Source organism: Calonectris borealis, chromosome 28 (genome assembly GCF_964195595.1).
Source record: "Calonectris borealis chromosome 28, bCalBor7.hap1.2, whole genome shotgun sequence".
Taxonomy (NCBI): domain Eukaryota; kingdom Metazoa; phylum Chordata; class Aves; order Procellariiformes; family Procellariidae; genus Calonectris; species Calonectris borealis.
In genome coordinates this window covers 826579-847967 of record NC_134339.1, presented here as the reverse complement: position 1 = coordinate 847967, position 21389 = coordinate 826579, and positions in this window count along the sequence as shown.

Here is a 21389-nt window from a genome sequence, read left to right as displayed (position 1 = left end):
GCACGGGGGCAGCGCTTTAAATATAAAAGGGCAATTGCATCTTCTTTCATCTGAGAACAGGGTCATGGTCTAGGGAGGCTTTAAAATGTGATTGGGAGGGAGGGGTGCGGAGGATAACTCAGGATCGCTTATCGCCAGGCTGGATGGGGCCGCACGGGCGCTGGGGCTGCCTGCTGCCATGATGGATGCTCGAGGAACGCCCAAGCAAGACGCAGGCATCCTCAGCCAGATCCAGCTCCTCCATATTCATCTTCCAGTTGTCGTGGGTGCGTACGTGTTGTCTGTAACCTCACATCTGGGGGTGGGTGGGTCGGTGGGTGTGCGCCGCTTACACATGCACACACAATTATGCATATCCCCGTTAAGGTGGAGCTTAATTTTGCCCTTCCGGCAGCAGTTGAAGCCCTTTGTTCGGAAGATGGAGTTGTGCAGGTACAGCAAGGATGGGGTGGAGAGAGACCTCGAGGTGGAATTGCTGCTGGAGAGCCGGGTGCTGTCACCGACACCTGCAGCACCCTCCCATCGGGGCTGGGACCTGCAGGGCTGCGGGTGCACGGGTGCATCTGCATCCCCCAAAATACCCCAGAGAGCCTGTGCACTGCTCTCTGCAGCTGGGAGGGATCCGGAAGATGCAGCTGTGCCCGGGCAGACCCCAGGGGCCGGATTGCTCTGATTTCTGGCAGCTGCCTGCTGGCTCCCTCCCCTTTTGGTTAAATAAAGCTTTGGGCTGTGATGAAGCCCATTAAAGTCAGAGGCGAAGGTGTGGGATTGAAATGTAGGACAGCAGCCGCTGCAGAATGTGGTTGCATGGGATCGATGGGAAATCAATACCCGGCTCTGCTTCGTGGGTTCCCGCCAGCCCTGCTGCCACCGCGCTCCCTGGGTGCTCCCCAACCTTCCGCACCCTGCGGGACGGCCCCCGGAGAGACCCCCCACCCAGCCACCCCCTGCGTGGCCCCTCAAAAGGGAGAAGGAGGAGAAATGTTGGCATCCTGGTGAGAAGCTCCACCAAATTGCCAGCGCAAGGCTAAGGGCAAAGGTCTGCGCAGCAGTGGGGGGCTCTCTACTTTCCGGGGGGGTCCGATGGGGCTGAGCCATGCCCTGAATCCCTGGCGGGACTGGAGGGACTGGACTCACAGCCAAGCTGAGCCCCAGCCGCTGCATTTCCCCAACTGATTTGGGAGGGTGCTGAGGAAGCAGCCCCGACCTGCAAAGGAGGTGAAGGTTTGGAGCCAGTGCCAGCTCCAGCGTGGGGTCCCTGCTTCCCGGGCGGGCGGAGAGCAAAGAGCATCCAGCAGCTCGGGGAGCAGGGCTGCTCCCGCTGCTGCAGCCACGGGCAGGGATGACCGAGCAGCACAGCTGCGAGATGCAGGAGAAACACCAGCAGCGCAGCCGTCTGCTTCCCCACCGCCCCCGTCTGCACCTCGGGGTGAAACTACAGGTCGTCCCCGGGGCTCGTCCTCTACCGGGCTCCCGAGCACGGCAGCCGGTCCACACGGCACTGGCTGTGAAGGAAACTCCGCGTCCCTCCCGAGCCCACGGCTGGCGTCGATCCGGCTGCGGCAGGAGAAGGGAGCACCCTCCGAGCCATCGCCATCGCCCTCGGGCGGAGCGGCCCGGCGGGGAGACGGAGACACAAAGGGATCTATCAGAAATGATAGTTTAATTGGAGGGAGGTGAGCACAGCACTATTTAACCACCGCTGCGCATTGATGGATTGATCCAAGTCTAGTTACACTGTGTTTGTGACATTCAGAGGGCTCCCAGCCAGCGTCTGCCGGCTCCGGTGATTTTGGCTGGACAGAGACCCGCACAGCTGGGGGCCGCGCCTGGCAGCGACGAGGTGGGGGAGGGGCTGGTGACCCCCCCCCAGCGCCGCCTACGGCACCCAGTGCTGACACCCACCTGATGGGTGTCATCCTGATGCCCTCCGTCGTGGCAAGGGTGCCCACCCAGAGCACTGCTCTCACCCACCCTGTGCATAAACACCCTGTGACGGCCTGCTCCCAGCAGCGCCAGCCCCCCCGAGGCCCCACCGTGCTGTCCCCCTCCCCAAATGGCTCCTTGGGTCTCCGGGGGGCCACCTCTGTCCCTCCTGCAGGAGAGGGGACGGCCCTGGGGAGGGCTGGGAATGGGAAGGGATCTCCAAAAGCGCCATTAAACAGTCAGTTTTATCATCCCAGCTCACGTGAACATGGCAAAACCATGACATGATCAATCAGGGCTGAACATTAATTATGATTACACCCTGGGATCTTGATTGCGATTGATTAATTGATTCCTGGGCCCCTTGCCGCAGCAGCCCCTCCATAGGAATTGCACAGTGGTGAGACGGCTGGGCTGGCCGTAGGTGAGATTTGGGGATGGGGGCTCAGGGGGTGCTTGAGAGGAGAGAGGGGACGTTGCTTTCGAGAAGACGAGAGAGGGAAAAGCCAATGTCCCCTCTCCCGCCGTGCCCGAGTGCTAACACCACGGCACTGGCTGCGTAACGTCACCTTCTCTGTGCAGCCACCCACGGCAGAGAGGGGACGCAGCCACCGGGGACCCCGGGCACCGTGCAGCAGCTGGGGACGCTGATGAGAGCCCAAGAGCGGATCCCAGGGTGGGATCCCGCTGAGCCGCGGGCTGATGAAGCCTCTTTGTCGCAGGGTCTGTACACCCCCCCGTGCCTCCCCGCTGCTGATTTCCATTGACCTGCTATCGAAATCAATGCTGGCTGTACCAAGCCCTGCTCCGGCGGGGAGGAGGGACGGGGCTGCAGCACCTAGTAAGTACTTTTCCATCGTTAGGCTCCTGAAGGAGATGCCTCTGGGCTGCACACGCTTGGTACATCCAGCAGCGCTTCCCAGCCCGGCTTGATTAGCGAGGGCAGGAGAACAAAGCCGGTGCCGGTGCCCCGATGGGATCTGCGCTGGGCATGCTGGGATGCGGGACCCCGGTCCAGGCGTCGAGGGAATGTGCCTGCAGGACTGCAGTCCAGCATCCTCCTCCTCACCTCAGCTTTAGGGCCATCCTTCCAGCTTGGCACCCCATCACACCACCTGAAACAGCGGTTCGTCAGCTCCAAGCTGCTGCAGGCTGGCACTTAGCAGGGCTCCAATCTGCTCCCGAAGCAGTATCGGCCCTGGTTAAAGCATGGACATGGACGGAAAGAGCAAAGCCACGAGCAAATGCTTGCTGAGCTCCCATGTGTGCTCCTCGGGCTGCTCTATAGGTCGTCCCTGGCCCTCACCATGGTCTAGGGCACCGGGTGCCAGCTCACCCATCCCTTCCAACACACCGCTGCCAAATGATGCCCAGGGAGCTGCCAGCCCTGGGGCCCCGGTGCTGAGCTGAGACGAGTTGATAGCTTCTGGGGGCAACCAGGCTGCCCAAGCGGCGGGAAAATAAATGATTTCAAATAAACTGGTATTAATAGGATATTGATAAACAGAGCAGGGCAGTACTGAGGGGAAACAAGCGGGGAAAAAGCTTCCTAGTGAATCTCCAGGGGAAATTTTTCCAAAGGTTAAAAAAAAAAGGAGGAAAAAAAAACCCAACAAAAACACTGGACAATTAATTTATTTTAACGGTAATTTTTCTGGCTGCCATTTAAGGCGGACACTCGGGAAGTGCTGGGGTTATCGACATATAGACCGAGGAGATGGCAGGACCCCCATCCCCCTGCCCCTTTGCAGCAGGCTGTAAGTGGAGGGCCTGTGATTTATTTAGTATCCATGAATACTGAGTGAAATCAGAATAATGGGGCACTTAGCCGTGTTACTGAGAAATCACTATTGTGATGCAATTTACTTCAATTAATTAAGCCTTTTTTGTTACCATTATTCCTTGTTTTACATTTTGTTTTAAATTTCAAACGATTGGGTGCATTGTGGTGGGAAGCTGATAGCTCTGGTTAGAGCCGTGCAGCAAGAGGCCATAAATATCCCCGGTACCGTTTGCCCGATGTCCCAGCCCCGCGCAGCCTCTGCCCCATGTGCCACCGTGCCCGATGGTCCCACTGTTCTCCCCAAAACTCAGCAAATGCAACTTTGCCCCAACCCACAGCTCCCCCGGCTGAGCTCGGTTTGATGCTCCAGAGGATTTAATGTGATGGTGATGCAGCCCTGGGAGGGCTTGCTCAGGGCTGCGGAGTCCCTGAGGCTTCTCTAAACTTGGCTTCTGCAGGAAAAGCCTGAGCTTTGGGTGGCCCAAGTGAAAAGGAGACTTTTTCTCCCAGTTTGGACAGGGAGATACTAGTTTGACTCTTGCAATATGGAGGGAAGGATGCGTCCCTCCTCTGTTGCTTTTTCCAGGGTGGGAAGGCAAGTTTCATCAGGTGTCCTTGGTGTTTCCATGCTGCTCCTCCCCAGCAGACCTTGGCCAAAGCCAGAGCTTGGGGAAAAGAAGCCCACAGCAGAGCAGCCACCAACAGGAACCATGGAGTGGGGCTGGCCTTGGAGCGTCAACATCTCCCCGTGCTGTTGCTGAATGGCCTGAGGCAGAGGAGCAAGGCGAGAGCTGGGACCACGCTGGTCTCCACCACCAGCCATGCACACAGCCCATCTTTGCTTATGTCAGGAGGGGAGACCCATGTCCCGTGGGACACCAGGGGCTTCACGGTCCTGCTGGTGGGCGATGAAGTGAAGCAGATGGTGTGCAGATGAACTGCTGTGTTTCTGTTTTCCTCTCCTGGTATGTCTGGGGCTGGGTCACAGGCCCAAGGACATGGCTCTGGTGGGCTGGACATGAGCACTGAGGAGTTGGAGACTTCCCTGCTTGGCCATGCTGAGCCCTGGATGCTGGTGGGGGCCCCTGTGAGCTCCTCCTCAGGGTGGGCACCTCAGGGTGAAGGGTTTAATGTTAAACTTATAGAATCATAGAATCATAGAATCATTAAGGTTGGAAAAGGCCTCTAAGATCATCGAGTCCAACTGTCAACCCACCACCACCATGCCCACTAAACCATGTCCCTAACCGTGTCCTAAACTTGACCAGGATCTCCCCAGAACGGTGCATCCCACTGCCTTCACCCTGGATCTGTTGTTGGGATGAGTCCCTTCTGCAGTTATTGATCCCCCAAAAAGGGAGCGGAAGCTCAGCTATGGGGCACCCAGCTTAGGTGCCATGGGGATCTCAGGTACTTCAGTCTTCCCACATCTCCAGCTCAGCAGCCCTGGGACCCGCTCAGCATCCCAGCGCCTCTTCCCTGCATCGTCCCTGCCCCTCTCCCTGCATCCCTGGCCACCAGCATCCCACAGAGCCAAGGGATGCAGGAAGCCATTGGCAAATAAAAGAAGTCATTTTCTACAGTCGGGAGTTTTCCTTCCAGCCCTCCACGTGATACTGTTTAACCTCCTGTGATTTTTATCCCCCGTGTCATCATACCCACTGCTGCGGCGTAACTCCTGGGATGAACACGTGAGGGGCCTCTGCATCAGACTGGTGCTATCTCTTTAACGGAGGGGAGAGAAAATATTGGTGCCTCGGACCCCCCTGGGAATAAATTCATACTGCTGTATCGATTCGATTTTTTTTCTCCTTTTGCCTGATTCCTACAGCCTCCTGGGTAACGAAGATTAAGCTTCAAGCCTTCTGATATTACTTTGAAATGCAGAAACCTTCAGAAAAAGAGACTACATCTTCTCTCTTCTTGGAAAACGGCAAATATATTTGGGGATGGGCCAGTGCTTGTCTATTTTCTTCCCGCCTCCCGAGCAATCGAGACACACGTGCACACTTGCAAACACACGCACACGCACCCGTACGCGTGTGCATCCGCACGGAGGTGCCTGTCTCCCTTTTGCTCCCTCTTACTGTGGAACACGTTAAAGATTCAAGGACTTACTTGATTTAACTGGCGTTAAGCTGCGGCAGGGAGCTCGGGTGAGTGTGGGAGCCAGCCACCTTAATATCAGATCGATTAATTATCGGCCCTGTTATGACGAAGGCTGCTGAAATGTGGGTTGAGAGATCTGAGAGTGCAAGCAAAGAGCTCTTATTTCCCCGGTCTTGAAATGCTGGAGGCAGACCTGGCCTGTGATCTCGCTTACATGGGCATAAATTTGGAGCAGCTCCAGTTTTTTAATTGGTGTCACTTGGGAATTGCCAGCGATGCAACGGAGAGCAGCATCCAGCCCTTTGGATGGGACCCTTGTCCTTGCTGCCGGCAATTTAACCTCACCGAGTGCAGCAATTATTCTGTTGGGTGACAGCAGTGACTAGAGGCTTCACCATGCACGGAGCTGGAGGTGGAAATTTAGGACATTTAGGAAATTTAGGAGAGAATGGGTAAAGCTGAGTCACGGGGAGCGATAGCTGGAGGGTCCTGAGCCCATGAGGCTCCTTGCTGATGAAGGCTAGGGAAGGAGGTGAGGAAGAGGGGATGGAGGTGCTGCAGGAGGAGGCGTGAGATGGAGCGGGGAGCGAAGCAGCCACACACGGAGGGGTGGAGAAGGGACAGGGAGAGGGAGAGGGAGAGGGAGAGGGACAGGGACAGGGACAGGGACAGTGCAGAGGGTTTTGATATGACCATGGGGGGTTTGTTTTCCAGGCTCTTGGCTTGCAATGGGCTGGTCACTACAGTCCTAGAGTAGAGGACAGCTGGAAAACATCAAGCAATGGAGGTTTTTGCACAAGCCTGGCCCCAGTGTCTGGGACCCACCAAGTCAAGTCTTCGTCAGTTGAGCTTATTCGGGATTTTCCATGGTCTCAGCCACACAATTCCCACAAAAGCAGATCCTTCAAGCTTGGTTATGTCCCCCCCAAACCCTGCCCTGTGTCCCCTTCTTTGATATGAGAGTCCTGAATTAGTCCAGACTCCTCCTTGCCTGGTTCTGCTCTCAGTCTTGGCATCTCCCTGCAGCAATCAAGGCTGTTCTCAAAACCAAGACCAAGTCTGCTCCATTCCTCTTCCAGAGCATCCTGCAGCTCTGGACATGTCCTTCAGGCTCTGCAGCATTCAGACCCAGCTTTGCTGCCTACCCTCGTATCTGCAAAGGGGGAATTTTGCTGCTCTTGGTCCCTTCCTGAAGGCTGGCCTGGGTTTTGTTTCCCTGCAGGGAGTTTTAATCTCTCTTTCCAAAGCCCTGGAGATCTGGAGGGGACTCAACACCTGAGCCCAAATTCCTGAATGTGCCCACCTCCATGTCTGCAGCTCTGGACACCTGCGCTCCCTCATGAGCCTGTCCCTGGCAAAACCCACTTTGAAGGACCTTGTCATTGAGTCTTGAACATGCCCAGGGAAGCTCAGGGAAGCTGGGAACCACGCTCACCATGTGTGTCCATGGGTCACCACTCTGCAAAGCCAACCTGGATTTTTGAGGCAGGGACTTTTCCTCTCCAAACCCTTCCAGGCTGCAAACGAAGTGATATTCTGACTGTTTTTCTATCAATAAACTTTATTGTCCGTTTCTTGCAAACCCTTCAGCAATTAAAAAAAAAAAAAAAAAGAAGAAGAAGAAGAAGAGGAAGAAGAAGACAAAGGGAGTTGATGTTTGACTGCTGGGCTATCACTTAAGTCCTTGTTCCTGTTTACTCAGGACTTATTAGAGCTCATTCAATGCCTATAGCATGGCTGGATCAATACCTGCTGGGAGCAAGAGAGATTCCGCTTGGCCACTGTAGCCCATGTTGCAGAATTGATCTGCTTGGCTGCTGCAATCTGAAAATCCATCTTTTTGCGCTCTCTGCCTCTCTCTCTGCAGCGGGTTGCTAGGCAACGGGGGCTCCTTTGGGCGGCCATTGGTCAGCGCCGCGGCCGGGCGCCGTGGTCCTCCCTGGTCACTTGGCCACTTTGGGCTGCAATTCCTCCTTCAAGGATGGCTCCGGGCCGCGGGGAGGTGGGGAAAGGGCAGGGAGGAGGGGAAGGGGCTGGGGGGTGGCGAGAGGAGGGACGGGGAGAAAAGGGAAATCGATATCACCTCACATTTAACCTTTCTTAAAAAAAATCTTTGAGAAAACTATATTGACCCATTCCTTATCACTTTGTGCCACTGCAGCCTGCTCGAACAGGGGCTTCGCTGCCTATATATGTACTTCATAAACACTTCTCCCTCGCCTCTTTTTAGGGTAGATCATGCTGCCTTCCTTCCTTCTCCCTCTCTCTCTCACCTTGGCCGGACACAAAGTTATGCCAGTTTAGCTAAAGGTGTTTTTTTAAACTGATTTCATTAAACTGGGGCAAAACCTTTGTGCGGATGTACTGAAATCAATGTAAACCCCATTTGCATCGATTTCGCTTCGCTTTGGTAAAGGAATCGAATTATACAAACCAATACCAACCTGCTTTAAAATGATTTAAGAGTATCTACACAAGACCAATTTTGGCTTGCAATTTTGTGTGTAGACAAGGTCCATCCCTCCTCTCCAAAGAGCCATTCATTAGGCAAATCTCACTGCCACAAAAGCCTCCAAGCTCTCGCTCCCATGGCTTCCCCAACAGCATCATCTTTGCAGCTTCCAACAGCTCGTCCTAAAAGTGGTGCCCAGGCTTTGCTTCCCTTCCATCAGATGAAGATCAGGGGTTGGGTGGTTGTTTCCCAGGTGCTGTAGAGTATTTACTGTAAGATATTGATCCTGCTCTCAATCCATCCCACCGTAGACACACGCACCTCGTGTGTGTGTGTGTGTCTGTGTGTCTTCTAACGATGCCTTTTACTATGGTCCCTAGATAATGTCGTATCTAGATCCCAAAGTCTTTGTACAAGAGCTTTACAATCCTTATTTTGTGATTATCTTCACACAGCCAAAGGACAGAGGGGTTAATACTGGACCACAAGTGCTCACAAGTGGACGCTTTCCCTTGTGAGACACCTATGTGAAGTGGCCTCATTTCCACAAGTGCTGATCGGCTCCCTTAAAAGCCAGGAAAAGCCACATTTCTCCAGGGTCATCAAAGCCAACCACTTTTATTAGCTACCACAAGAGGTAATTCACATGCAAAGATGCTTCCCAGAAAACATGAGACTGGTGCTTGCTCAGCAAAGATGAACCTCTGATCCCAACTCTCAGCCCTCGGCACAGCCTGTTTGACTCCACTTAATCTCAGGGTCCCCCACACTGGTATGTCCATATCATTGTTGGGTCAGGTGTTTTCTGGGTCACCTCTTTGCTTAATTTTTGGGTTCAACACATGACTCTGGGGCTCTCTGTCTTAACAGTTTAGGGTCAACCTGCAGTGGAGAAGCTCACTAACCCATTCCTGATGGAAAGGTGAGGCAACGAGTACCTGCATTGCATCTGGGTTGACCACGGCTCACCAATGGAGACAAGAAAGCGGGCCAGATGGGTCTTTGATCTGACCCCCCGGATACTGTGTGCAGGTTGATAGACCCTCATCTGACGTTGCATCCTTCAGCCAAAGGAAGAAGCATCAGAGGACATGTATATTAAAGATATATTATTATCTTATTGTAAATTAAAAATCCCAGTAGTTTCATCTCAGATAGAAGAGCTGAATGTAACTCAGCCCAAGGCTGTTTTACACACAGGCATCCAGGTAGGGCTGAATTTCAGCTGTGAGCCCCATCATGCCACAGGGTGACGAAAGGAGCCAAGTTCTTTGCCATAAAGAGTTGTCCTGACTCTGCCACTACAATTTTCTCCTTCTCTGCAGTTGTGTCCTTGAATTTTCTTGTCCTACACTAATTTTTCCCCTGGAGAAAGACAGGGCACAAACCTTGGAGGAGAGGGACGACAGCTTGGGAGCACTGTCAGTGTAGGGCTCCATTCCTGGGAGCATTAAAGCCCTTCCCCATCGAGCAGAGATTGGGGATATTCCAAAAGTTTTGAAAAATCAGAAAAATGCCACTTCATCAAAACAAATCCTTTTCCCAAAGGAACCAGCTGTTTCATTAAATCTCCCTTTTCAAATATTTCATTGGCCACATGAAAAGAGTGGGAGTCATCAAATTGTCCCATTTCAACATTTTCCAAAAGAATAATTTTCCCCTTCCAGCCCCATGTGATTTTATTTTTGTTTTAAAATCATGATTAATTTACACTAAAAGGAAATTTGAAAAACCGCCCAAGCTTAAATTTAGCTACAACTTCAAAGCTTGTCAAAACCACCTGCTTTGATTGACAATGTCTGTAATGGTGGTTTTTTTTTTTTTTAATTTCTTCCTTTTTTTCCTAATTGAAGAAATTAAAATTCACAGAAATTTTATTCTGTGAATTCTCACAGAAAGAGGAACCCATCTCCTGTCAGGTCCCAAAACTCTTCTCCAAATTCCCAGGAAGGTTTAAGCGGCTACTTACGGGTTCTGATGAATGGCACCACTTCCTCGAATCGGGGCAGTGCTTTCCTCTTCCCACTGGGATTTTTTGGATGTTTTGTTTTATACACATGTTAATGGCTGCTGAATGACCACTTTACTAAGCAGCGCATCAACCCCTCGCAAATCATCTGCCCCAGGTTCTGCGAGGACTCCCCACGCCAAGAGGACGGCTCAGGAAGACCATTAACTGATTTTTGCTTTCACTTAGAGCTTGCAACATTGACATGCCTGCTCAATATTTGACAAGCTCTCCACTGGCCCCAAGAGCTGGGCAGCATCTCGGGAAAATATTCCTGGTCTTCACCACCATAGGAACCTTCGGGTTTGATCCTGAGCCACGGCATCCTGGCAGGGCGGATGCTCCCCCTGCTCTCCCAACCCTCTCCCCGGCTCTCCGAGTCCGTAAGCCTCCGAACTGTCCTGCCTTCAAGAGCTGCTGGATGCCAGAGTGATGGGGAGCGGGTTGATCCCTGGCTCGGGCCCCTCGTGGTGTCCCCACGGCGGGCAGGACTGCAGCCGTCCCTGCCCAGCCTCCCCCAGCCTTCCAGGCACCACGCCGGCATCGAGGGCGTTCCATAACTGGCTGAAGTTGAGCATGTGCTGAAGTGCTGGTAAACGGGAATTGTTGCTGGTGTCTCTGCTCAAGGAGCCCTACGGAAGGTCCCACAAGAAGGGGCCCAGCCGCTGCCTCCAGCCAGGCCAGGTTTCACAGGGGGGTGGTGAGGGTCTCCCTGGGTTCGGGCATTAGCTGCTGGGTTTGAGCTTGGGGCAGGGATTTAGTGGGAAGAGAAGGAGGTGGCATCTTGGGAAGGACTTACCGCAGTCCCCTCCAGCAAGACCGCTCAGGGGGTGCATCATTTAACCAGCTGCTTGACTTTAAGGTGGAGATTAAATGCAAAATTCAGCCTCAGGATCTCATGCACCTGGGCGCTTGGCCCTTGCAGACATCTGGCCGAGTCTCACCGGAGCACACGGGCTGCATCCCCAAATCCTTTTGGCAATTTCCTCATCTCTCCCCATGATCTCCTTCAGGCTGCCCCGAGGTTGTGCAGGGACACCCTCCTGGGGAATTCAAGCCATGCACTTTGATTTGCCTGAACGCAGCACGCCGGGACGTTGCGCTGCCTGAAGATGCATGGCTGAACCGGAGCCAGGAGCTGGCCAGCAGCCGGCGGGGAGGGTTCCCCTTCTCTGCAGAGATCGCGTGGCTGGGATATGAACCCTGAGAGGCCGTTAAAAAGCTCAAGTCTGGAATTGCTGAGGATTAACTGGCTTTTTTTATTCTCTGCTTGTTTTCCATGGAACATCTTCTGCAGACAAGGAGAGGGAGGAAGAGGAGGGGAGGCGAGCGGGAGGGAGGGGAGGTGGGCAGGGGGAGACAGTCCATTGACAAAGTGAGGTTATTAATTTTTCAGAAAAGAAAATGAATTCTACATTTTGAGGAGAAATATTGATACGTGCTTTAATGCTCCTTTATTTCTATCACTCTCTCTTCTTTCTCGCTGTATTTTTTGTTCTGCAGGTCCTATGTTCTCATAAGCCCCTGTCCCCTTGCAAGCCCCCAAACACCCGAAAGCCTCTTTTCAAATTCACTTCAAAGCTGCAGTTATTTGGGGGAGCAAACAGAAGCTCCCCCTTCCCAACACACTTAAATCTGTTGTATAATTAACATGAAACAAGTGTTGAGAGCGGAGCCCACAGCAAGAGAACTCCCCCACCCCACAGACCTCATAGCCAGCCTGGGCAGGCAACGGACACAAGAAGGGGATGATAACATTGGGGTTCACTCCCCAGGTCACGGCCAAGCCACCCGTGTAGGGACCAGGGGGACACAGGGCGCCAGCATCTCCTCAGCAGCTGCATCTGCTCCCCCCAGGTCCGCATTGCCAGGCTTTGTGGTGCTGGGGCTCTGCGGGGGCTGCAGGTCTCCACCAAAAGGTCTCCAGGCTGGTTGGAGCTGGCACCAGCCTCCCTCACTTTCCCTGCTCGGGTCCCCGTGGACATCATAGCTGTTGCTCTGGGCCTGCAATGCTTTTCCAGCCTCTTTTTGCTCTTCACCCTCTTCTGCATCTTTTTTTTTAGCCTTCTCCATCTGTTCCTCTCCTCTTTCCCTCTGCATCATTTAACTCACAACCCCTGGGGGGTTTTCACCCACCACTATCGGCTCTGCTGGCCCAAAGCCTGCCCAAAGCCTGCCTGAAATGCCACGTCAAGGACTCCAGCACCCGGAGGAGAAGGAAGAGGTGTGAAATAGCCTCCATGGCCGGGTGACACAGGGTCTGTTTGTGCACCAGCTGGATAAATCAGCCAGAAGACTCGGTGTCCGGAGCACACATTTGTGCATTTAGCCCTTTACACGCTATATAAATGAAGGGCAGGAACAAAAACTTCATCCATTAACATAATGACAGGTATTTCCCTGTTCTTAGGCCAGGCCTAGTCGAGCAAAACACTTAAGTACATGATTAATTTGAAGTCTAAGAGACTTAAGCACATGCTTAAGTGTTCTGCAGCTCCGGACCTAACAACAGAGGTTTCTACAGAGCAATCCATGCTCACGACATGTTACAGTGGTGCTTAGATGTATGGATTAAGGGTGCCATAAACAGTTGAGATATTCTGTTTAAACAATCATTTGTTGACAAGACTATTCTAAGCCCATCGAATCCCTAAGTGATAGATGTATGTTGTCTTTCTGAGTCTCATGCTGTATCAGCCATTGATTTTTTTCAGCCTGGATGCTAAGGTAACCTTTACCTGAGAGCTTAAGCAGAAAGCGATGGGTGTATGCTCACCATACCAGCCACTGTTTGCATTGCTGGAGCCAGGACAAAGCGAAGGCTTAGCTTTGCATCTGTCCGCATAGCACGAGGCTGCCCTGGACCGCTTTAAGGGCTGGGGATGAAGGAGCATGTCTGGCCAGTATCGCTTGGTGCTGCAGCGCACAGGATGCGGGGGGACGGCTGGGGACATCGGCTGCGGGATGCTTCTCCCTTCCCCAGAGGTACGAGCCTTTGCCAGGGTCTTGCTCCAACCCAAATCATGTCTTGGGGCAGTTTCTCATCCCCAACCCATCATGGGCCACCCCAGGGAGGAGCAGTGTTGTCCTGCCATCCATCTCCCCATTCAGCACCCACTTCAGGAGACCCATGGGTGCCCCGATGGCTCCATCCCTGCATGGGTGCCGTGTCGGGACACCCCCTTCTTTGAGATCTGTTTTAATCACATTTATACAGTGTAACCAGGGGAAGGAATCTATTGACAGTCTGTCTTCACATTTCTGTCAATTCTTCCGGAGACATCATTAAATCCAAGAGTGGATCTTAATTTAACATGTTAGCTAACGGGTTATTTAATTAGTTTTCAATACCCCCAAAAAAAGTGGGGAGGGGGGGTGGGGAAATGGGCTAAGTATTAAGGGGAGTTAAAAAAAAACAGAGAGCAAAATGATGAATACATCCAGGTTTCCCGGATCTGCAGAGAAATCGTCCCCTTGGCCCCTTCGCCCCTTCTCTCTCACAAGAAAGAGCCCTGTTGCGTTTCCCCTTCTCCCCACTGTGTTCAATAATAAATGAAAATGGTAAAAAGCAATTCATACACAGGCTAAGCGTCTGGATTTATTATCAAGACAATTACACCGAGGAGAATTCCCGGAAAATTACTCTTCGAAGTCTTTCTCTGCCACCCCCTCCTAGTTTGGATAAATACAGCAGCAATTACTGCTGCAGGAGAGAGGAGGGCATGGGGAAAGGGGTGCCATCGCCTCACGCCTCAGCCAGGCTGGTTCTTGGGGTGGCATCTGCCATGGGGGTGGCTTTGTGCCCAGGACAGCGGTGGAGTTTGGTAGGATGGGGTGGCTTTGGGGGCAGCGGATGCACGTGTTTCCCTTGGACAGGTCTGTGCGATGGGTATCGGCTATGGCCGGCCAGCACTCTGTGTGTCTGTGTGTCTGTGTGTCTGTGTGTGTAATAGCCCTGTGTGTGGGCATATGAGCCGCTTTGGATTACTTTAGTGACAAGCACAGTATGACCCAAGCAAGCTGGGGTGGGCGAGGTGCAGGCCTGGGGGACCCGCTCCCCATCCCTGCTGAGCCCAGGGCAGCTGTTTGGTCTGGCTGGGGGTCGGCAGGTCCCTGCCTCGTCCCTGCTTCGTCCCCTGTTCCTGCCTCGGTTCCTGTTTTACCTCATCCCCATCCCTGCCTCGTCCTTGTCCCTGTCCCTGCCTTGTCCCCTTCCCTGCCTCATTTTCCGTTTTCCCTCACCCCCACCCCTGCCTCATCCTTGTCCCTGTCTATCTCCATCCCTGGCTGTCCCTGTCCCTGCCTTTCTCTGTCCCTGTTTCGTCCCCATCCCTGCTTCATCCCCATCCCTACCTCATGTCCCCATCCCTGCCTCTTGTCCCCATCCCTGCCTCCTCCCATCCCCGCCTGTCCCTATCCCTGCCTCTTGTCCCTATCCCTGCCTCCTCCCATCCCCACCTGTCCCCATCCCTGCCTCTTGTCCCTATCCCTGCCTCCTCCCATCCCCACCTGTCCCCATCCCTGCCTGTCCCCTGCCCCTGCCTGTCCCCATCCCCACCTGTCCCCATCCCTGCCTGTCCCCACCGCTGCCCGCCGGCTCTTGCCGCAGGACGCGCTGCCTCGGGGCGCGCCGGGTCCCCGCAGCCCCGGGGAACGGAGGTCTCGGGGAACGGAGGTACCTGTTGCGGGGGCTGAGCCGCAGGGACCGGGGGTGTCCGGGCCCCTCGCACGGCCGAGCCGGAGCAGATGGCGCACGGCGGGCGGGGGGGCGGCCGTACCTTCTCGCTGCCCTCGGGCTTGGGGAGAAAAGTCTCCAAAACTGGGATCTTTTCGAAAAAGCAGAGACGCTTCCCGAGCGGGGAGAAGGAGCCCTGCGGCGACAGCAAAATACCTGCTCGAAATTCAAAGAAACAGAGGAAAAAAAAATATATAGCGCGTATATATAAAATAAATATGGTCTCTTTCTATGTAATATATCCTTATACATATTATGTATAAAATAACTCTATTGAATTTGCGTGCTTTCACTGCATGGTGTGATGCAGGAATGCGCTGCAGCGCGGCTGAAAGCGCCCGGTTCGTCTCGTTTCCTCGGTGTTTCACCACGCACTGGCACCGGCGCCTCGCCCCCGGCCCCGTGGCGAGGCTGCACCCACGGGCCCCCCGGTCCTCCCCCGTGAGCCCTTGGGGAGACTTTGGGGCGCTCAGAGACCCGGGCTTGAGGGTCCCCGAAATGCACAAGCAGCGAAAAGTGGAAGAGGGCAGAGGCGGGGGGGCGAAGGGCATTTCGGACGTCTGGGGGACACCCCACCACCACCACCCCCGCCCCACCGAGCACCGACAAACTCGTTGCATGTCTCACGTTGTAGTTTATAAATCCACCCGCACCCCAGCCCGGCTCGGGGACGGCTGGGCCCGACCGCGGGAAGGCGGAGAGGGGATGGGAGGGAGGGAGAAAAAAAAGGGGGGGGGGGGGGGGGAAATATATATCCCACCTCGGAGCGGGGCGAAATCTCAGCGATTTTCACCGTTTTTCCCCCGAAAGCCTCGGCGGGGCCGGGCCCGTCCCGCGCCGCTGCCAGGGTGTAAAGTTCAGGGCAGCTCCGCCGGGAACTTTTGAAAACAAATTGCGGATGAAAGAGGCTCCCGGAGGCCCCCGTTGGTTTTCCCGGAGCTGGGGGCAGCGGGGGGGCCCGGCCCGGTCCCCGGCCGCGGGTGGGTGCGGAGCCCCGGGGGCGCACGGCCCCGGCCCGGGCTGCGTCGCAGCTCAGCAGGGCCGCTTCGTTCGGGGGAAACCTGCGGGGGTTACATCGAAAAGAGCAACCGCCCGTCTTCAAACTGCCCCCCCGGGGTGAAATTGGATGGAACACCCCCCCCGGCCCCGCTCCCCGCCGCCGCCGCGGCCCCGCCGCTCACGGCCACCGAGTTTCAGGGCAGCCCAAAGTTTCGGGATAAACGAGAAAAGTCTCCGGAAAGGCTGTGGAAGGGCCGGTTCTCCCCCCACCCCCGCCCCGCCACCCCACGGCTTGAATTCCCCCCGTTGCTGCCGCTTTTCCCCCCTCCCAGCCCGGCCCCGGCCCGACCCACCGAGCCCGGGGGAAGGCGAGCGGCAGAGGCGGGGGGGTGGGTGCCGCTCCCGACGGGGCCCCCCGGTCTGTCCCTCTCCCTAAACGCTTCCGGCGCCGATTTTGCAGACAGCGAAATTTTTGACCGAGGGGAAAATTTAAAAAAAAAAAAAAAATTATATCCCGCAAAAGGGAAAGAAAAAGTAGCCGAGAGTGGCGGGGAAAGGGCCTGATATTGCAGCTAAAATTGCCTTAAAATAAAAAAAAAGCCGCCGAGGGCCCAGAGCGGCGGGGGGCCGGGGGGTGCAGGGTTTTTAACAGAGGAAAATGTCGGTGGGAAAAGGGCCGGAGTTTGTCCCCGGCGGCATTCCTGCCCGAAGCGCCACAAACCCCGGCGCAACGAGCTGGGCGCCGCGGGGAAAACCAGGGAAGGGCAAATCGCACCCGAAAACGCAGAATAGGCCGGGGGGGGGGGGGGGAGGACGGGAGGTGCGGGGCTGCCTCCGCCCGCAGCCTCCCTGGGATGCGCGGAGGCAGCGCGGAGCTGCGCGGGGCCCCGGGGCGGGGACGCGCAACGGGAGCGGCGGGGATCGGGGCTTCGGTCCCGGCGCTGCGCCCCCTGAAGCGGGTTTCTCCATATCCCGCTTTAATAACCCCAAATCCGGGCGGAACTTTTCCGGCGTCGCTGGGTTTTCCTGCCTTGTTTTGTTTTGGAAGCGAAAGCGTTTGAATCCCCTTCAAGAACCGGTATCAAAGTCTCTTTTTTTAAAAGCTATTGATTGCAAAAGTCTTATTTAAACCAACACATTTTAGTTTCTCACATTTTAAAACATCATCTGGGGCCCATTGTATGGAAAATCGATTAGCAGAAATTGCCACGCTCTTTGCCTCCCGCTTGATTGTTGTAAAATCGAGACATCCATAGGCAAAGGCTGGGCTGGGGAAGATTTGGAACCGAAATGAAAGGGTTTGCGAGGAATCTATAGGCACTAAATAATTCACCTGCCAGGCGATGGTGCTGTTATTTTGAAGCCTTAAAGAACTTTAAGGAACTTGGGCTCCTATAGGGGCAGTGCTATGGCGGGATGCGCGGGAGCCACGTTGCCGGCTCCTTCTCCTTCCCTGCCCGGCAAAACAAAATGGTTTATCCCCTGCCTTGTACCTGGTCGCCGGCTGCAATAAATACTGCCCGCAGGTGCGCGCCCCGCTCCTCTCGTTATATTTCTGGCCGCGTCGTTTGGGCTTTCGAGCTGCTCCTCAGTGGTGTCGGAAAAAAAAGAAAAAAAAGATTTGAGCGCAAAGCAAGCCCGGTGCAGCGCAGCGGCACGGCCCCGGAAGGCAGGGGTACAGGCAGGGGTACAGGCAGGGAGCGTCCTGCCTCCGGCACACCTTCCCCCGGGCTGCCCGGCCGGCCCCGCCGCTGCCGCCGCCTCCTGCCCGGGCCGGCCGGGAGCGGGGCCGCCTCTCCAGTGGGGGCAGCCCCGAGAGCCCCGCTCTGCCCGGGGGGCTGCGAGGGGCAGCCGGGGGGATGCTGAGCGGGGGTCTGCACTGGCAGGGAGGGGTTTTTTTGGGGGGGTTTACTGGGTCCTCCCGGCTGCGCCTCTCTTCCTGCTCGTCCCGTCTAAGCGAAGCCGTCGGTCCCTCCGGGGGGGCTGCGGGGCGGGGGGAGTGGGGGCGGGTGGAGGCTGCCCTGGGCCCGCGCTCCCCCTCCGCACTTACCGCTCTCCGCCCCCGGGGTGCCGGCACTGCCCGGCTCCTCTCGGAGCGCTGCCCGGGCGGCTGCGGAGGAGCAGAGGGATGGGAATTAAATAGGGAGAGGGAGCTCAGGAAGAAAGAGGAGGCGAGGGAAGGGATCAATAGCATCCAGCTGGCGAATGGAGACCGGGCCTCTCCCCCGCGCTGCGCCCCGGTCCATCGCCAGAGCCTCTGGGCGCTGCGAGGGGCTTCCCCCGGGCTGGGGCCGCCGCCGAGGCAGCAAACCCCGCCGGGCTCACACACGCCCGCAGCGGCTCGGGCCCGGGTCTGGTCCCCGGGGCCCGGCCCGGGGAGCTCCTGCCGCCTCCCCGCTCCCCCGGCCCCGCGTGTCTCTGTGCCTCTCGCCTAATGATATTGCATCGATCGGGGAAGAGCCGGGGAGGGCGGGGGGGGCGCGGGGCTACCGCATTACTCAATTATGTCGCACTAATTACTAAAAAGTCTCTCTCTTTTTTGTTGTTTGCTCGGTGCAAAGCTCGGCGGAGGGCAGAGTCCAGCGCCTGCCCCGGGGGGCCCCCGGTGCTGCGGGCCCGGCGGTGCTGGGGGGGGGCAGTGAACCGGGCCCGGGGACGCTGTGCGGGACGGCGGGCGCGCTGGGCAGCTGCAGGGATAGATCTATCGATGGGCGGTCGATGAGCCGGTCGATGCGCTATCGCCATTATTACACTCAATGAAACCCTTCCAGACGCGGCTGCTTCATCCCTGGTTTGTTCCCCACCTCCTCCTTGCTGCGCACCTCGACAGCCCCCCCTCAGCATCCTCTGGCGCTGCCCGGCTCCAGGACCCCTGCTCATCCCTGCCCATCCTTGCCCGGCTCCGAGCACCCCCTGCCCATCCCTGCCTGGCTCCGGGCACCCCCTGCCCATCCCTGCCCGGCTCCGGGTCCCCCCTGCCCATCCTTGCTCGGCTCCGGGCACCCCTTGCCCATCCCTGCCCGGCTCCGGGTCCCCCCTGCCCATCCTTGCTCGGCTCCGGGCACCCCCTGCCCATCCCTGCCTGGCTCCGGGCACCCCCTGCCCATCCCTGCCCGGGTTCAGGCCCCTCCTGCCCATCCCTGCCCCGCTCCGGGCCCCCCCTGTCCACCGCTGCCCGGCTCCGAGTACCCCCCGCCGATCCCTGCCCAGCTCTGGGCACCCGCTGCCCACCCCTGTTCGGCTCCGGGCCCCCCCTGCCCAGCCCTGCCAGGCTCCGTGTCCCGTTACCTGCCTGGAAGTCCCCCCCCGCTGCCCACCTGGATATCAGGGATTTCGCATCCCCGCCGGAGCCCCCGGGACGCGGCTCCCTCCCGGTTTCGGGGTCCTGCTCACGGTCAGCGGACCCTCCCGCAGGGCCGCACCGGGGTGAGAGCTGGGAGCGGGGCACGGACGGAGGCGGGCCGGATTCCTCCTCGGCCGGGCCGGTGCCGGCTCCAGCGGGCTGGAGCGCGGTATAAGGGGGTTACAGGGGGCAGAAAAGGCGCTGAGGGGGGACCCCAGCTCCCCCCGGTTCATCCACGGGTGACCGCCCTGCGCCCGCGACCAGGGAACTTGCGGGGCTTTATTTTATTAAATTGAGCACTTAAGCGACTTGCGGGGGGCGGGATGCGATGGGATGGGATGCGATGGGATGGGATGCGATGCGATGGGATGGGATGGGAAGACGTAGAATGGGCTGGATGGGATGGAATGGGATGGACGGGCTGGATGGGTTGGGCTGGATGGGATGGGTTAAAATGCACCGAGTTCGGCGGGAGTGTTAATTTTTGCTGAATTATTCACCGCGGAGCCCGGGGGCGGGTGACACCCTGAGCACCGGCCCGCGGCTCCCGCCCCCGGAGAGCAGGCACCGGCTGTCCTGCTGCCGTTGCCCCACGCCGGAGCTCTCAGGCCCGCCCAGACGACTCTCGGCCGTGGGAGCCGCCTGGAGCCCGGCAGTGACCGGGGACAGAGCAGCCCACGCGGGGAAACTAGGGATTTTATTTTTATTTTTTCGGTATGTTCAATAAAGCTTGGGGGACCCGCACGTCCCGGCCTGGAGGACCGGGCACGGCCGGGAACTGCCAGAGCCGCTTCGGCCGGCGCTCGCCGGGAGCCGCCGGTGCTGCCCGGGGGTGGGGACCCCGGCTCGGTGCGGCGGGACCGGGGGCGGCTGGAAACGTGCGTGGGAAGGACACCGAGTCCCAGCCCGTCCGGCGGCCTAAACCCAGCTCATGTCACCTCTTCATCCCATCTTCCTCCCCTTCCTTTCCCTTTCCATTTTCCCTTTCCATTTTCCCTTTCCATTTTCGCTTTCCCCTTCTCTTTCCTTCGTTCCCGGTTTCCTTTCACCACCTCTGCCCAGGGCCCTGCAGCACAGCGCCGTGTGCTGCCCCACGCGTGTCCCTGTCAGCCCCCCCCGCCCCGTGCCAAGGCAAACCCCCACCTCCCGGTAGCCTCCGCTGTCTGGGAACAGGAGGCAGTGCCGGCCGGGGGGGGCGGGGGAAAGGTGGGGATGCTGGGGACACGCGTGGGGAAACACGGGTGTGTGGGGACAGGCGTGTTTGGGATAGATAAGGGCAGCTAGGCCCTTAAGAAGAGTCCGGGGGGGGGCAGCGAGGGGGGTGTTGGGGAGCGCTGGGGACAGGAGCATCCAGGGGTGGGGGCAGCCAGATGTGTGCACGGGGGACGTGGGGGCAGCCAGATGTGCGGGGGCGCAGGTGGGCACAGTCGTGCAGCGCCGCCAGATGTACGCTGGGTGCCGGGTGCGGGGGGTCACCTCGGTGCGGGGGGAGGGTATCACTCCATTGCGGGGGAGGGCAGCCAGTACGGGGAGGGTCACCCTGGTGCGGGGGTCACCCCGGTGCGGGGGGGGGTCACCTCGGCGCGGGGGGGGGTCACCCCGGCGGGGCTTGGGGGTGCAGGCTCGGTGCGGTTCCGCCTTGTGCCGGGCGCCGCCGGCTGCGCTTCACGCTCCCCCCCGCCCGTGTGTGTCCCCCCCCCGCACCGGGAGAGGTGGGGGGGGGGCGGCGCGGCTCGGTTCGGCGGGGGGGGCGGGGCGGGGCGGCGTTGACGTCACGCCGCGGCCCAGAGCGAGGCTGCCGGGAGCCGGCGGCCGAGGGGCGCCGCAGCCGCCCCGAGCGCACGCACCGCGCCCCGCTCCGCTCCGCGCCCCGCTCCCCGCTCCGCGCCCGGCCGCAGCCCCCGCGCCGCAGCGCACCGAGGCGGGCTGGGGCGGGCGGGCGCGGCGCATCATGCTGGCCTGACCGCGGGGCGCGGGAGATCGATCCCCCGAGCGCGGAGTCTGAATTAATCCGGGCAGCCGGCGCGGGGAGGG